Below are 17,881 nucleotides of genomic sequence, written 5' to 3'. Positions count from 1 at the left end.
TTCAGAGTAGACCTGTTTAGGATTGCTCTCTTAGTCAGTTTTTATGGTAGACTAGAGATTTGAAGCTGGGTATCCCAGATCCTGGTCAGACACTAACCACTAGGTAACGCCACTGGGGATGCAATGACAGCATTCTCTCTGTACATTTATGTGGGCATGAAAAGAAAACAGCAGGTCAAGGAGCCATGAAATACGGGGCGCAGAGTTTAATATAATTATGGAGTTTTAAATTTAATCAGGAAACAAATACAAATTCCATTTAGTTATGTTAAACTACTCAGCGCCTACAGAGGGCAGGTCATCCAGGTATTTTTCTAAAATAGCGAGACCTTTAAAATGATTTTAAAATCCCCGCTATATTTTTCTGTGACTACCTATACCGTGTACGTACTTCTGTAGCTTCTCATTGCTCCCACAGGTTAAAAGAAGCAGCAAGGGAAACCTACCTGCCCAACCAACCTCCCCCTCTTTCCAGAGCCCTCCCACCAGCCTTGACCTTTCTCTCTTTTGTTCAGATTCTCAAACAAGTTGAAAGGAGGCGTGGCGAGAGCCCGAGCCTCGTCGCGCTACCGCAGGGGCTCCTGGGAGAAACCGGCCTCTCCTCCAATCAGAGTGCGCGGCGGGGACCGGCGCGCCGTTGACGTGACGGCGCTAAAGGCGAGGAACGAGGCGGACAGACTCCGGTAAGAGACGCTCGAGCTTTATTGGCGCTTCGTGGCTCTCTCTTTTCCTTCCTTTCTTTTCCTTCACCGGCTCCCTTCTTATCCTTACAGCCCTAAGGAGAGGAGAGCGGCGCGTTGAGGCCGACGTGCTCGCGTGGCAATCTCTAGCTTGTTGGATTTCCTGGGTGTTTCCCCAGCCAGAAATTAACTCCAGATGATCAATTTATAGTAGCTGGAAGTGACTGAGAGGAATTTAAAAGCCATTATAGAGAGTTAAAACAGGGTTTTTAGACATCTTGGAATGTTAGGCGAACTGACCAGCTGGGCCGGGTGTTCTTCCAGAATTACACCTGATCTCCAGACTGCAGTGATCAATTTGCCTGGAGAGATGCCAGTTTTGGAGGATGGACCCATTGAGATTCCTCCGCCCCCCAGGCTCTGCTTTCTTCAGCCATCACCCCTAAATCTCCAGAAATTTCCTGAGCCAGAGATAGGAACCTGGAATGTCATTCTAGGAATGCTTTCCTGGGACTTAGCCCCATTGAATAGGATTCTGAGTATAGCTGTCAGGAGGAGGGGGTTGTTGCTGAGATCCAAGCCCTATGGAGGGTTGACAGATGGTAAAATGGTCATTACCTCTGGAATCTAGTGATATAATTCATTCTATAAATGGTAATGTTAACCCCAGTGTTGACAACCATTCAGTGTTCGGCTTTACTCTCTCCTCTAATAAAACATGTTATCTTACAACATGGCAGGTTGGTCTTCCAAGGTTATTTGTGAAGATACTAGAATATGTTAATCTACACTTGACATATTTGTCCAGGAATCTTGGATGATGGAAGAGATATATTTTCCTGGTTATTTAGTTTTCTCTAAAGTGGAGCTAAAGGCCCTTTGGGCCACCCTTTAGGAAGGTTAGTGTGCATGTCTAATTTCTATAGCACTCTCCATCTACAACTCTGAAATTATTAAGATGCAGGATTTTGTTTTAGTTAACATTGGGGGATTCATGCTGTAATGTTATTTACAGTTTGTATGCTGCTCAGGGCCTTTTTTGTAGAAAAAGTCCAGCAGGAACTCATTTTCATATTGGACCACACCCTCTGATATCACCATTGTTTAGCATAGGACTTTTTTGTAGAAAAAGCCCAGCAGAAGCTCATTTGCATATTAGGCCACACCCTCTGATGTCAAGCCAGCCGGAACTGCATTCTTGTGCATTCCTGCTCAAAAAAAGCCCTGATGCGGTTCACAATTTCATGTGAATCAAAGTGAAATTGGTTCTTCTTGGGTGAAACATTTGATAAATTTAAAAAGTAGTTTGATAAATGATGGGGTTTTTTTAACTATCCTTTCTCCAGAGATCCCTGAAAAGCATACATTGTTATTCTTGTGATAGTTAAGTTGTCTTAGCCTTTCTAGGCTTCAAAAGATTTCCAGCTTGCCCTCTGATAGACCAGCTTTAGCGTTCAGTTTGATTCAACCTAGTGAACTATGCCTACATTTTTAAGGAACAGATATCTGTGTAATGTGTAGGATAGGATCAGGATGATCTTTTGTGAGAACAGAACTTGCCGCTCAAAATTGTTTTGCCTGTTTGGAAGCCAGAACAACTCTTGCTTAGAAGAAGGAACTTTTCCTCCTCCAGAGTGGAAAGACAGCCTTAAATGAGTCCAAGAAGACTGCTTCTAACTTAACCTTGCTTGTTCATATTTGTTCCTTATCGTACTATTTTTATTTTGTTTAATTTTTAAATAAAATCTTAAGAAGGATAAATTGCTCTGATTCCTTTTATTTTTTCTGCTAGGAGACTAATCAAATAAAAGGATTCTCACCCTTTTTGGGTAGACAAAAGCCTAGCTAACTTTTGTAACTGGGCAGCTGCCATTGCATAGTTGCTGTAAGTCAAGAGTTATCATGTTTTCCCAAAAGAGGCACCTGTAACACATGGTGAGAGGGAAGGTGACTGGCTCAGTGAGTTTCAGGGCTCAGTGGAATTCTCCCCTTCTCCATTTTATTTTTCTAGTGACTGTGATTGGTTGGGCTCAGAAGGGAAGACTGGTCCAGAGTCATCTAGTGGACTTCATGGTAGAGTGGGGGTTTGAACATGGCTCTCCCAGATCCTAGTCTGATGCTCTAGTTCCTGCATCACACTGTATTGTGACTCTAGAAGATCTAGAGGCAATTCGCTTTCTTTTCCATGAAGCTTGCTCGGTGACCTTTGACTAGTCACACTCGTTCAACTCAGTGTACTTTACAGGATAGATGTGAAGATCAAAATGAACAGGAAATCATTTATACTTCACTGAACTTGGAGAAAGGCAGAGTAACAATGTGATGAATGGATGATCTATCTGTCTGTGGTCTGTCTGTCTGTCTTAGCTTTCCTTCCTTCTATGGAGTTCAGAGTGGCATGCACGATTCTTGGCTGGTGACCTTCTAGGTCATGGTGCCAAAACTTCGGAGCAGACAGAGCTGTCTATCTCCCTCATTGCCTTCAGCCAGCAGTTGAAAACTTTAATTTCTTTGTCATACTCCCAGTAACTCTTATTGGTCCTCCACCCTGACTTTGGTGTTATGTGTGTTATTTTAAATGTTGTTTTAATGTTGAAATATTTTGATGTTTGCAGTTTAGGGGGCTCTATGTGGGTAGAAATGCAGCATAGAAATGTTTTTGATAAATAAAATAAATTCTTTTCCATTCATTTTGTGAAATCCATAAGGTAGAAATAAGAGAGGATATTGTTTAAGAGACAGTATATGGCTTAAAGACCAGCAGTGATTTTATTATTATTATCATTTAAGCAGACAGTTTTATTTAAAATGAAAAAATGAGAGCACAAATACTTTCTATTTAATAATAATACCAAATTAAAGTTTTTACAGAGTGCATATTATAATCAAACATCATGGCATGCATTTAATCCTGATGAGATAGAGGTTCTCTGGGTTAGTACAGGGACATGAAAGCTCTCCTTTCTTGGATGGGGTTATACTCCCCTTGAAAAGCCAGATTTGCTGCTTAGGAGTGCTGTTTAATGCAGCAATCATGTTACAAAACCATATGGCTGTGGTTGGTGTGTCAGCTGTGTTCATTCCTGGTTCAGTCAGATCTTCGCCACGGTGACTCTTACCATAATTACATTTAGACTGGACTATTGCAATGCTCTCTACTTGGGGCTACCCTTGAAGAGCATTTGGAAGCTGAAGCTAGAGCAAAATGCTGCTGTCGCACTGCTGGTCAGGGTCAGCTATTGGGAGTATGTGACTGTGGTATTACAGCAGTTACACTGGCTCCCAGTCCACTCCTGAGCCCATTTCAGGACTGTCTTCTCTTATATGTTCCTGCCTGGGAATTGAGATCACAGGGAGAGGCCCTCCTGACTGTTCCACCAATCAAAGAAGCTTGTTTGGTGGGCACATAAGAAAGGGCCTTTTCATTGGCAGCCCCACAGTTATGGAACAACATTCTTAGGAGGTGCACCTTCCCCCTCACTTTCAATCTTCAGGAGGCAGTTGAAGAGTGCTTTATTTAGAATTACATTTGACTAATTTAGTTTTTATTTATTGGTAGTTGTAGTCTTTTAGGTGATTTTATAATAGTTGTTATATTTAAACTGTAAGCTACCTTGAGTTCCAAAAGGTAGAAAGGAGGCTAAACATGTTTTAAATGAATAAAATATTTACCATCACAGTATAATGTAGGTCTTGGGCATTATTATTATATGTAAGTTGTCAAATCACCAGTACCAGATTCTTATCAAGCCTATTCTATATAAATTAACTTTTACCTTCTACGTATGCCAATCTTCATCAAATATTTCTTGTCTTCAGATGTTGCAGTTATGTTTTCAGTGTACACTTTTTTTTCTGCTGTTAAAAAAATGGCTCATGCATTGTTTGTCTGGTAATATTTCTAATTAAATTTATTTTAATGCTTCTTTAATTCTGTGTGAAGTTAATTCATATAACTATATTCCAAAGCTTTGAGACTCCAATGGCAAATGTTTAATGTATCTCTCATGTTTCTACCACCCAAATATATCTGTTGGTTTTCTTGTTCCTATTCCTATCTGGACCCTATGCTGTTTTAATGATTTATTATTAAAGGCTTGCTTTTTGTTAGTTTGTATGTTCACATCTTCTGTTTTGGTCCATTGTGGTTTACTCCTTGCCCTTCTTTGGCTGGTTTGCTGGATTAGGGAGCAAAGCCTGGTAAACTGCAAAATACATTATATATTCAACAAATGAACCTCAGCAATGACTACTGAGTAGATAAAACTCTTAATAATTGACATTTAAAAAAAACATCCCTCTCTCCATTTTCTTTTTTTTTTCTTTTAAAGGTCCTATTCTCTTCTCCTTCTCTGCCTGTAGCATAAGCTCATACCTGCCTCCCTGTATATGGCATACATTCTTCCAGTACAGCAACTCTGTAAAGTAGGTGGGTATCTGCATAACTGCAGATGGGAGGGATGAGGCTGAGGTAGGGGATACACACACAGACACTCACATAATTTGTGATAAAATAAATAAGCCTTTAGACTGCAGCTCAGTCCCAAGTGTGTGTGTGCGTGGGGTGTCCCTTGACCAGCAAGTCTTGAACACCACAAACACCAGCCAGCCTGAGCATGCCTCAAGCCAGCTGGCTTGGCAACCTGGGCTGAAGATGATGCCACAGGGCTGCCCATTTTTGTTGTCCCGATTCTCTGGTGCCCTAGGTATTTGCCTTGAGCCTTCTCAAGGACAGGCTGCCCTTGGGAGTGTGTGACCAGGCTGTGATAGTCCTGGGTAGAATAATTCAGAAGTATCCAGGTTATTTTGTAACACTGGTTTCTTCCTCAGGCAGTATGCAGTTACCTAAGTGCTTGCATTTCACTAATGCAAAACTCCTTTGGCCACTACATACCCATAAGCAGCAAAAAAAGAACTTAGATTACATTCATCAACCAACAAAGAGTTATAGTCTGCAACTTCCCAAATTGCAGTCCATCAGAGCTAGCACAGCAGAGTAATTTAGTACTGAAACTGAAGCTTGTACCCCCTGAATTCAGGTATTGCCTCTACTATGACATTGCTAAGTGTTCCTGCAAACCCCAAAAGGAGGAGGGGCTCAAGTTCTGGTCCCCATCAAGCCCAACAGACTCTTCAACATCTTTTCTTGTGGGTCCTATTGACAGTTGAGATCATAAGTAGAGCTTGCTGGATCAGACAGAGGTGCATCTAGGTCAGCATCTTGTTTCACAGAGCGACCAACCAGTTACCTTGAAGAATCATGCAAACAGGACACAGGCTGTGGGCTTTCCCTGATGCTGCTTCCTGGCTCTGGGATTCAGAGATTTGCTGCCACTAATCATGAATGTTCCCTTTAGCCACCATGGCTAGTAGCCTTTGATGGATCTCTTCTCCACGAATCTGTCTCTCTTAAAAGCCATCTTTTAAAACCTTTTGGTGCTGCCACTGGACAGGAGGGACATTTTAGGATTTGGGTGTGAAGAGACTTCCACAAGTCCTTGGGCCACCCCTGTACACACCTGCTGGGAGGGGTACATAATACGTTGTTGAGATAGATTCTGTAGAATAGTTTTGTAAAACAAGAATTGTGGTCAGTGCCTGACAAAAGTGTGGGTTGGGTTGTTCTTTTAGCAAGAGATACCCATGAAAATGCATTAATTACACGATGTCTTTTGGGGTTGCCTGTTACTTTTATCAGGTGCTGTTCATTCTTCTAATATTGTAAAGGTTTGCAATGATTTCCTATTCCCTGTCACGATGCCAGGATGGCTAGGATGGCCTGTATCGTACTTTGTCCCTGCGATGCACTCTTGGTATTTTTCTTTGTAGCAGTTTGCTTGTTCACCTGCACTCAGAGACAGCCCAAGGGCATGTGGCATCCCAGGCAGACTCACTGTCTGCCACACCCCGCCCCTGGAGGCCCTAGGTGCGCACACACACCCCAGGCCGGGCCACCCCCTCCCTTCCTTTCTGCAGCACTGTGTTCTGATGCCCCCCCTGCCCCCAGCACGCTCAGAGGAGTGCCACTAGAATCGCCCCTGCCCTTTTAGACATGGCCCAGGCATCTTCACACTCTTGAGTGAGCGCTTGACGAAGCTTCACACCCCCTCACTTCCAATGGTTCTAGAAGTGAGGGGGGAGCGAAGCCTCGTCGAGTGCTCTCTCAAGAGAGAGCTCGGAGATGCCTGGGCCACATCTAAAAGGGCAGGGGCAATTCTAGCAGTGCTCCTCTGAGAGTGCCAGGCGGTGGCGGAGTGCGGCACCACAGAAGGGAACGGGAGTGGGGAGGGAGGAGGTGGCAGGGCAGCAACAGCAGCAGGGCAGCAACAGCGAAGGCATACTTAGCATTTGTCTTGGGTGCGGGGAGGGAGGAGAGCCCAGTCCGGCACCCTAGGCAAATCCCTAGTTTGCCTAGTGGGCGAGCTGGTCCTGCCTACACTATTATTATTTTTTTCTGAGAATGGTCCACTGTCTGATTATAAGTAGTACCCAGTTATTTGTTAATCTTTAGATATCCTAGCACAGGGTACACTCATTCATACAGTGTCCCAGGCTTCTTGTAATTGAGCAAAATGGCAGCATATCCTTTCCCTGACAAAATAAGTCTGCAGTCATCTTTGCAGTGGGGGAATAGATTTATCAAGAACCATTTAGGGGTGGGCACCTTCATCCACTCCAATGGAATGGACAAAGGGGAAAATCCATGCTTTGTTATTCGCTTGTGCATCAGATTTTGGCTTTTGTTGCTGTGACCTCTCTATCCTCACCGTGCCCTATGAAACTGCACATATTGCTTTCATGTGGGATTATCTAAAGCTGTTTTAACCCTTGTAATTAACTCATTCATGTCTGTGCTGCTCATGTGCTAAAGCAATTATTCCTTCTTTCCCCCCTACCCTTTTCTGTGTATCGAATCTTGTAAAGACATTTTGCACAAAACAGATATTGGTCCTTTGAATTTCTGCCTGATTGACTGAAATAAATTACCCTTTTTTTGTGCGGTGCTTCAGCACTCCAGGGGTGTGTGTGTGTAGGATTGATACTGAGTGCTGGGTCTTGCACTACTAATTGGAATGCTTTTAGCACACTTTTTCAGATCAGGGCATGCTTGGATTCTCTTGGTCTTGGACTAATGTTGTTTCTAAACAGGGTCCTAAGAGCACACTGTGGGTTTGGTGTGAAGAATGCAGCCATTGTGGTATACAAAGATTTTTGCACTAAGGAGAATTGCTTTAGACTGAGCATTAGGTATAGCTCACGGAGAGAATGCTGTGGGCTGTTACTTCACTGCCTGTGGGTAGGAGCATGCCTTTAAACTATGCAAGGTCATTTTCCTTACTACTCACAGTTGTTTGCATTGCAAACAGGCATTGACCACTGGCAATGTAGTGTTTCCTCAGGTGGACCTGCATTGCAGGGCTAGAGCTATGATAGATGAACGAAGTCCGTCAGAATCCTAAACAGTCTGGGCATAGTGGCCGTGTGTTAGAATAACTCCGACCTTTTTTTTTTTTTTTTTTGCTGTAGTTTCTTATCACTCTCTGTCATTTTGCATTGGCTGCTGTTGGAGACATGATGCTGGGTTTAAATGGCATACATCTTGATTGTTTTAATGTTGAAACATATTTAATTGAGTATACCATTCGTTACACAACCCACCAGGATGAACTACAGCTCCTTCTTGTTCGAATTAGTGGCTCTCAAACAAGGCACATCTGTCTCCTGCATCTCTTGTTTGCTGCTGTAACGTTTTGTGGTGCCATGTAGTGAATTTAAAGCATCCCAACATGATTTCACACCTCCCATTTTAAACCCTGCCTGTATGGGTGAAACACTAGGAGATTCTCTGGCATGTGTCTTCAGATTCAAGTTTTCAGGAGGCTTGTCTAAAATCTGTTCCATTTTTTTGTGTGCATGGCATTTTTTAAAGAGTTGTCTTCCTTTGAAGTAAATATGGTACGTTCTGCCTTTCTCTGTGGATTCAGAAAGCATTGCATTAAGATTAATGTTGCTGAAGTGTTGCCTTCAGCTGACACTGGATGCAAAGGAAAAACATGCTTCTCTAGACCAGCAACCATGGATTGCCATGGCACATGCTTCAACAGCGATTCCTTAATTTGGTCACAGCAAGATATCTTTAAACAGGAGTAAGGAAAAATCCTGCTTGACTCCTTTTAAGGGTAGCTAAAGATAGCCAGTGGCAACAGATTTTGATATGCAGTGGTTGTAAGAAGGCTGGAGAAGAAGGGAAGGGGCAGAGCCCCATTAGACTTTTGCCAGCAGTGGTCATTTTGTCAGGTCCCAACTGTGACAAGCTATAACTCTTAGTGCACTGCAAGGCATGTGCACCCTCTTCTGATGTGACTTCTGCCTCCTCTGCCAGACAGGAAAGCAGGCAGCATTACCATTTGGGAAAGGGAAGCAAGAACACAGGTTGGACTCTGTGCTGTAATGATCAGGCTCATGGGTCCTTGTGCCTCCAACCCCTGCTACGTGTGATACAGCTTTCTGTCTGTTTCAATCCTCTGAAGAAATGGTTGCAGAAAGGAGAGTCCTTGTGCTCTGGGACAACTGACTGTCCCTACTTTTGGCTTTGTTAGAGCCAGGCAGGGTTTTTTTTTTTAATAGCAGAAATGCACAGGAATGCAGTTCCAGTTGGCTTGTGTCAGGAGGTGTGGCCTAACATACAAATGAGTTCCTGCTGGGCTTTTTCTACAAAAAAAGGTCCTGGAGCCAGGAGATCTGCTGTGGACTCTGTGTTCAAAGAAAAGTACTTTCCTTGTAATCTAGGACAACTGACTGTGCCTACTTTTGGCTTAGAGCTGGGAGATCTCCTGTGGACCCTGTGTTCAAAGAAAGTACTTTGCTTCCACTAGGACAGGTTAGGAAGGCTTTTTTGGGACCCTGTTGCACCAGAGATGGCTCTGGTCAGAGGAACAGAGGCGAAGAACAGGTAAGTAACAGAGGCTGAAGATGTTAGCCACAGTCTCTTTTGAATGGCTTCAGGGTGAGCCTTATTTCAGTTCCCATTAATCACACTGTGGCTTCAGTGAGAGATTCCTTGAGGACTGCCTTTCCTGAACTTAGCTTTTTGTGTGTGTCTGTATTGTCCCTACCTATCTAGTTCTGGTTTCTAACACTGCTAATTTCCCCAGCAGTGGCACAAGGCAATTGACCTGGGTTTTTTTTCTGGGTAGTTTTGTGTGTGTGCGTGTGCCCCTGCTTTTCTTTTCTTTTCTTTTCTTTTCTTTCCTTGCCTGTTTGTCTTTTCCTTGCTTCTAGTGTAAAGCAGTGAAACTGACAGAAGACTCAATTTCCCCAGGTCAAAGCCAGAGGGACTAGGCTAGGGCTCTGTGGTGTCATTTCTCAATTAATTGCTCATCCTTTAAGATATCATTCTGCTAGATTCTCAGCAGTTTTTCACAACCTTTTGGCTTAAATGCCAACAGCTAATATGGTGGGTGCTAAACAGGGGACACCCCTCAACACTGTATATTTAAATAGAGAACTTTTTTTTAAAGCACAGGTTGTGACTTAATACCACAGCAGCTTACTGACAGCTCACCAACCGTGTTAGAGAAGAGTCTTGCTTCACCTGGCTTTCAGCCCAGTGTTCGATCAGGATTTAGAGAAATTAGTTTAATTCCTTCTGTCTGCATCTACTCTCCCTATTGCTGTTTCTCCAACCGGACATGAAGCTCCTGGCATCATTCTACTCATGACTGTGCTAGCCCTTCCCATCCTGAGAAGCTACATTAAGAGTCAGACTGCAGTCCCTTCAAAGCAGTACATTTCCTTCACGTAGACTACACAGTTTCGCTGTATGTTGGTGGTCTATAAAATGTTTGATACTAGTCATTTGAGAAGAAAATTCCCATTTCTTTCTCAGTTTGGGTTTGAATGATGGCTGAATTGGAAAAAAGGGCTATATTCTCCCTCTGTACCTTATTCAAAATGGGCTATTGCCTAACCTTCCAACTTACTATTTTTCTGTTCTGCATTCTTCCACTTCAGAACCCAAAGCAACACACCTAAATTCCCAGAAGGTATTTCTACCAAGCCGTGACCATGCCTAGTTAGCATCAGCAAGGATGTTACATTGTGCTGTTTCTACTAATATCCTGGTGTGTTTGCATCTATTCAAGTAAGGCTGTGAAATCCAAGATGTCTCAATATTTTTAAAAGCCCTATAGCAAGACTTGTGTCCTTAAAGTATCCCCAGATACGAAGCACACTGAAAGTTTTTGAAACCTTGCATTAAATAGACTCGTCTTTTGATCTGGAGAGGATGTTAACTGCGTATACCAGTCCTGAGGTCCTCTAATGATGGACCATGGACTGGATAGTCTATGAAGTCTTTTAAGACAGTTAACCATTTTAAAGAACATTTTAGCCTGCCTGGTAAAGAGGTTTGGGCAGTACATTGTTTTATTTATGCATCTCAACAAGGCGAGCCATTAATATTCCCATTTTAAGATGGTCAGGTGAAGCCCAGAGTATCTTATTTAGAGCTACAGAGAGGGCTGATTATTAAGCAGTAGTTTGGACCTGGGTCTTTGCAGTCCTGTTCTGATATTCTGTTCTACTGTTTGGCATTCTTGATACATAAAGGTTTGGGTTACATTGAGGGACAGGAATCATCCACTAGTCCTGACCTATGACACATAGCAAGTCTAGTACTTCCCCCACTTTTAAAAATTCTTGTTAACATCTTTGCTGATTAGAATTTTTATTTCATCAAGTATTAGTTTAGCTTCTTGTGTGGTCAAAATTTTAATGCTGGTTAACCCCATGAAGCCACCTCATGCATTAAAAAGGCATGTGGTTTAAAGCCTCCATGTGATTGGTGCCAACTAATGTGGGAAGTTGCTTGTTTGAATGCATTACCCATCTTAGCCTCTTATGAACATAAGAGAAGCCATGTTGGATCAGGCCAATGGCCCATCCAGTCCAACACTCTGTGTCACACAGTGGCCAAAATTAAGGTGCCATCAGGAGGACCTCCAGCAGGGCCAGATTCCAGAAGCCCTCCCTCTGTTGCCCCCCAATCACCAAAAATACAGCGCATCACTGCCCCAGACATTGTTCCATCTATACCTTATGACTAATATTTATTTCTCTGCCATCTTTATCCCATGCATAGCTTTGTAAACCTCTATCATGTCACCCCTCAGTCATCATTTCTCCAAGCTAAAGAGCCCTAACCTCTTTAACCATTCTTCATACGGAAGGTGTTCCATTCCCTTACTCATTTTAGTTGCCCTTTTCTGCACATTTTCCAATTCTATATTTCCAGTACTGTAATTTTTTTTTTTGAGATGTGGTGATCAGAACTGTACACAGTATTCTGAATAAGGTCATACCATTGATATATACAGGGGCATTATGATACTGGCTTATTTTCAGTTCCCTTCCTAATAATCCTCAGCATAGCATTTGCCTTTTTTTTGCCGTTACCTAATGGGTTGACGTTTTCAGTGAGTTATCTACCACGACTCCAAGGTCTGTCTCCTGGTAAGTATCTACCAATTAGGACCCCATCAAAGTGTATTTAGTTCATTTTTTTTTTGCTTCAATGTACATTACTTTGCACTTGCCCACGTTGAACCTCATTTGCCATGTTGATGCCCACTTGCTCAGCCTTGACATTTTCTTTTGGAGTGCCTCACAATCTTCCCTGGTTCTCATCACTCCAAACAACTTAGTGTCACCTGCAAACATAGCCACTTCTCTGCTTACTACCAACTCCAAATCATTAATGAACAAGATAAAAAGCACCAGACCTAGTACTGACCCCTCACTGCTTACCTCCCTCCACTGTGAGAACTGCCCATTTACACTTACTCTGTTTCCTGCTAATTAACCAGTTTTTAATCCACAAGAGGAATTCTCTTCTTGCCCCTTGATTACTGAGTTTACTTAGGAGACTTTGATGAGGAACATTATCAAAAGCTTTCTTGAAGTCTTGGCAAGCAATATCTATTGGGTCATCCTTGTTCATATGTTTGTTCTCCCCCTCAAAGAACTCTTAATAGGTTAGCGAGACAAGATCTTCCCTTAAAGAATCCATTCTGATTCTTCCTTAGTAGCTTTTGTGCATCAACATGCCTATTAATTCTATCCTTATTAGGGATGGGAAGAGACTAGTACCCTGGCTTCCTCACCTCTGCTGCTGAAATCACTTGTCTGCTAAACTTGCCCATTTATTCCCTTGTTCCAGACACTTTGTCACTGGAGCTGAGACATTTTTGTCACTAGAGCAGAGCCTGCTACTTCTTCCATATAGATAGCTTCAGGTGGGTAGCCATTAGGGATGGGTGTAAACAGGCTCACAAGCCAGAATTTGGGCCAGTGTTTAGGGAAGACACCTTCTTCAAACATTTACTGGACTTTTAGCTTGTTTGGTTCAGCTGTTTGGGGATCAACCATTTAAACCTAACAGCTGAGCAGTGCAGGGTCCACCGCTCAGCTGTTAGGTTTAAATGATTGGCTGACAGCCATTTAACCCTTTTGGTTTGCTCCCCCCTTCAAAGCAGCAGGGAGCAAAAACAAAGAGTTAAACAAAGCCCCTTCCTGGGAGATACCCACCCCCTTTCTCCCGGCCACAGGGAGCCATGGCCGAGAGAAAGGGGGAAAGGAAGCCCTGTTCCAGGTGATCCTCCCTTTCTCCCATGACCGGGAGAAGGTGGGAACCAAACTCGCCAGACTAGTTTATTTCATGTGGGGCCCATTTGGTTAGGGGTTTGGTTTCTGGGCTGCCTGAACTGAACCAAACCACCCTTTTTAGGTTTGTGCCCATCCCTAGTAGCCATGTTAGACTGTAGTACTACAACAGAATTAGAGTCTAGTAGCCCCTTAAAGACCAACCTGATTTCCGTGAGTATACGCTTTCATGAGACAAAGCTCAGATATTTTTTGTGAGTCATAGCTTGCTTCTTCAGATGCCTTCCATTGTAATGGATGAAGTGAGCTTTGACTCTTCATGAGTCAAAGGCTTTTAGCCTATAAAATTTGGTTTGTCTTTTAAGGTGCTATTGGACTTGAATTTTGTTCTTCCACACAAAAAGTTTAAATAGTTATCTAATTTATTCATGGCATTTATGTTAACCTACTTTTCATTCCTGAAGTACAGTATTTTTTGCACCATAAGACTCACTTTTCCCCCCCAAAAAAGTGGAGGGAAAAGTGTGTGCGTCTTAAGGAGCGAATACTGCAAAAAATTCACACAAATGCCTCTAAATTCACACAAACGGCTCTAAAAACTAGGTGCGTCTTATGCTCAGGTGCGTCTTATGGAGCGAAAAATACGGTACTTGCAAATTCAAAATTGCAAAAGACGATTAAAATTAAGAGAAGTGGATCCTGTTTGAAAGTGAGCACATGGTCACCAGTGACAATAACATCTATTTAGTTGCCATGTTTTTATTTTTAAAAATGCATGCATCTTTTAATCTTATTTGTTCTGGGCACTGCATATAATTTTGAAATCAGACTTGAAAGGAGAGGATGCCTTTAGAAACTCTGAAGGAGATTGTGTGTATGAAACCGTGACAAGCTCCAGCATCATTCTGTTGTATTCCCCCCCCCCCCCCCCTGGTTTTCACATTTTAACGAAAGCTTAATTAAAGGGCAGGGGAAAACTCCTATTAAAAATCTAAGGCTTTGGCTATTTTATCTGAAGATTTGTGAGGCAAGCCTATCATTTTTTTCCAGCATCAAGTCTGCTGCTAAGCAAAACAAAACTATACCACGGAGATTTATGAGATACTTGAAGATCACTGTGGTGTTAAATTTTTCCTGTTCTTGACCTTTTTGCCAGTATCGAGTAAGTGGCCCAGCTCTGCTAATGCACTCAAGACTTCTTGCAGAGTGTGCAGATCAGATCATTCCAGCATTAGCAAAGATTTGTGTGTTTTGACTGATTTACTCAATATTATTTAATAAATATATACAAGATGCTTTTCCAGTGACATAAGCAAGGGATTGAGTCCTTAGGAAGATACAGAGTGGGAGCATGTTAAAAGTCATATTGCTGGTAATTTGACTGTACTTTACAAGAGGAGTGATTGCATGCAACAGAAATTTTAGAGAGCGTATGAAATAGAAGTGCATGGGGTTTTTGATAACAGTCCATAACCTGAGGAAGATTCTCTCCGAAATGAAGTACAGAAATCTGGAGTCTTTGTCTTCAATTTCATATTGGACTGTACTTTTGAACTTTATAGTGATATCAGATAGTGTGATATATTTATGCAGTCTGTGTTCTAGCCCTGTTGAGATATATTTATTGAATAATGTTGAGTTGCTCGGATTTTTTGACACTTTTTGTAATACATCTTTATAAAAGTTAAAATAATGGTTGCACATTGAGATACTGTTGTTTAAAATATTTTCCTTGCACAGTGCCAGTTAGTCGTGGTTATATTTTCTGTATTGCCTTTACATATTGCGTCTCCTGTATGTTATACAAGTATTTTTGAGTATGGCGCAAATTGTTTACAGGTTTGCCTTTAATGATGAAGACAAAGATGGAATTCTTGCTGCTGTTCCCAGTTGGCTGATTTACTGCCACTTCTCTATGATGTGTGTGTTGTTTTTTATAAAAACAAAAGAAAAAACTACAAGCAAGGACATACATTAGTTGGGTGCAGCCAGTGGAATGCGCTTTCCCGTTTGACATGCTTATTGGCTTCATTGCTGTCTGGGAAGTTTTCCGGTGCTTATGCTGCTGTCTTTCCTACGAGGTAGTTAATGAAAAAGAGAAGTGAACCGGATCAAAGCAGAGCCTGTGCTGTTCTGGCAGCCGGCACTAGACGCACTGCTGCTCCTTCTGGGAACCGGCAGTAGCAGCTTCAACTGGGTGGGAGGGTGACTGCTCCGGTCACTGTCTGCCAGCAGAGGCTGTTCTGGCAAGCAGTGCACAGTCATTCTCTGCCAAGGGGGGGGGGGGGGGGCGGGGGGGAGCGGCTTGCAAGTAGATCTTGAGGCGGCATCCTGTACTGCATTGCAGGGCATGAAATTGTCTTTTCTCCATGGTCTCTGTCTCTGAGTGGCTTCCGCATCCACTCCCTGCACCATTTATTGGCTTCTCGAAATCTGGTTGCCATTTAAGCTAACAGAGCATGCTGGCTTATGATGGTCGTTTGTGTGTGGAGGCAGGATGTTCATTGAGGTCCATTGTCTGGAGCTAGCCTGGTAGTTTGCAGCTTGGCGTCTGCATGAATTCAGGCTTAGCTATCAGGCTGTTTTTTTTACCTAGCAGTATTCCTGTCTTATCCTGATGGGTGGGCTGAGCATTGAGAGAGAGCTTGTATATTCAGAGGGTGGGGGAGGAGTTCAGCATGCACACTGCAACAGCCATGCACCCCCTCCCCCCAGAAGTCTCCTAGAGAGTCCTTGTCATGAATTGTCAGAATGCTTCCCCACCCCCCACCCCCGCCATTGATTGTAAACAGTGGACTGGATCCAGACTAAATTTTCCACAAATGGAAGGAGTGGAGTGATTTCTGCCCATTCTAGTTTCCTACTGCAGACCCCCAGTTTGCTCCTCATGCCATTCCTAAGGGTCCCTTGTCCACCCGGAGCAGCATTTTGGAAGGCCAACCAGCTGCAGCAGGGCAGAAGCAAGAAAGATCACTTCTGCTGATGGAAAGCGTCAGTGGAAATTTTAATCTGGATCCAACCCAAGATCTCCAACTGTAGTGCTGTACTTTTCTCCATACAAATTGTTGTGCAGTTGTTCACTTCAGTGAGAGGGTATAAAGGGAACAGGGTTGGGGTGGGGATTAACCATACTGGTAAACGAGGTGGTTTGAATCTCGCTCTTACCTGTTCTGGATTCTGTTTGTTGGTCATCCTAAGAGTGCAGCAGACCATTGGGAGCAGGCTGCATTTATTCATATCCATCTCTACCCTCCATTAATCTGAAGTATTACATCTTCGTAGCCGACAGCGCTATGGTATATTGGGTGGCTGTCTTGGCTTTAGGAATCCCCCAGCGGCCCAAGTAGTCAGACGTTAACAAGAGAAATAAACTGCCGCAGACCAGTTAAGCAAGATGTCAAAGTCAGGTTGGCACCGCAAACATAAAGGCTTATAAGCTGCTTTTCAAGATGTTAAGCAATTGCCATGGTGTCCAGGCTTGAAGTCATCCAGCCACTTTGAACACACTGGAAGGAGCCCAGGTGGCTGCAGCAACCCCAACCCCAGACCCCATCAGCAGCAAGGCCGCCTGCGTAGGTGGCACAGGGCTGGGAGGGCAGCCTGATTGGAGCCGAGCTGGCCACTTCCATCCCGGCTCCTGTCCCAGGTCTCTGGCAGCAGGACCACCCTCCACTGAGGAGAGACAGGAGCAGGGTAGAGAGGTCAGCCATAGCCACCACTGGCAATGAGAGGTTAGTCTGATGGATGGGGTCAGGTGATCCGGGGAGGTGGGGCTTAAAAAGGGAAGGTGAGAGAAAAGGGTGCTATCAAGCAGAGACTGGGAAGGAAGCAATCTGGGGACCAGAGGCTATATTGTGGTGACCCAGCAGGGAAGAGGAGGATGGTGGTGACAACCCTCTTCCCATCAATTCTTAGACATCTAGCTGTTCCTGGGGCTCATAAGGCTGACAACAGAAGGCAGCAGACCCATGGAAGGACAGGTGGGGCATGATACATTAGGAGGGATTTCAGTGTGGGAACAGTGGGTAGCCATGTTGGTCTGCACTAGAAGAGCAAGATTTGGGTCCAGTAGAACCTTAGAGGACCAACAAGATTTCCCAGGCATAAGCCTTCTAGAGTCAAAGTTCCCTTTGTCATCTAACATATCTGACAAAAGGAGCTTTGACTCTCAAAAACTTGTGCCCTGGAAGTCTTGTTGGCCTTTCAGGTGCTACTTGCTCTTCTACTACAATACATGGTTACCCAAATCAGAGACTCAAGCTGTGGTAGCCATGGAGAAACAACAAAGCCAAATACTTGCCAGTCCACAAGCCGCTCTGTTTGCCTGTATCATGATGGACGGAAGGAAGCTTTGATCCTTGTGTGTGTATACCTTGGAAAATCTTGGTCTTTAAGGTTTTACTGGATTTGAATCTTGATTTGTTCACAGCTGTTAAGCAGGGAACTAACTAATGCAGCCCACCTGATTTTGGGGCTGGCAGTCTTTATCACAACTTCAATTCCCCCCCCCCCCTTCTGCTTACCTTCCCTTAGGTTTG

The sequence above is a fragment of the Heteronotia binoei genome, chromosome 14 (genome assembly GCF_032191835.1).
Source record: "Heteronotia binoei isolate CCM8104 ecotype False Entrance Well chromosome 14, APGP_CSIRO_Hbin_v1, whole genome shotgun sequence".
Taxonomy (NCBI): domain Eukaryota; kingdom Metazoa; phylum Chordata; class Lepidosauria; order Squamata; family Gekkonidae; genus Heteronotia; species Heteronotia binoei.
This window is presented reverse-complemented; position numbering follows the sequence as displayed.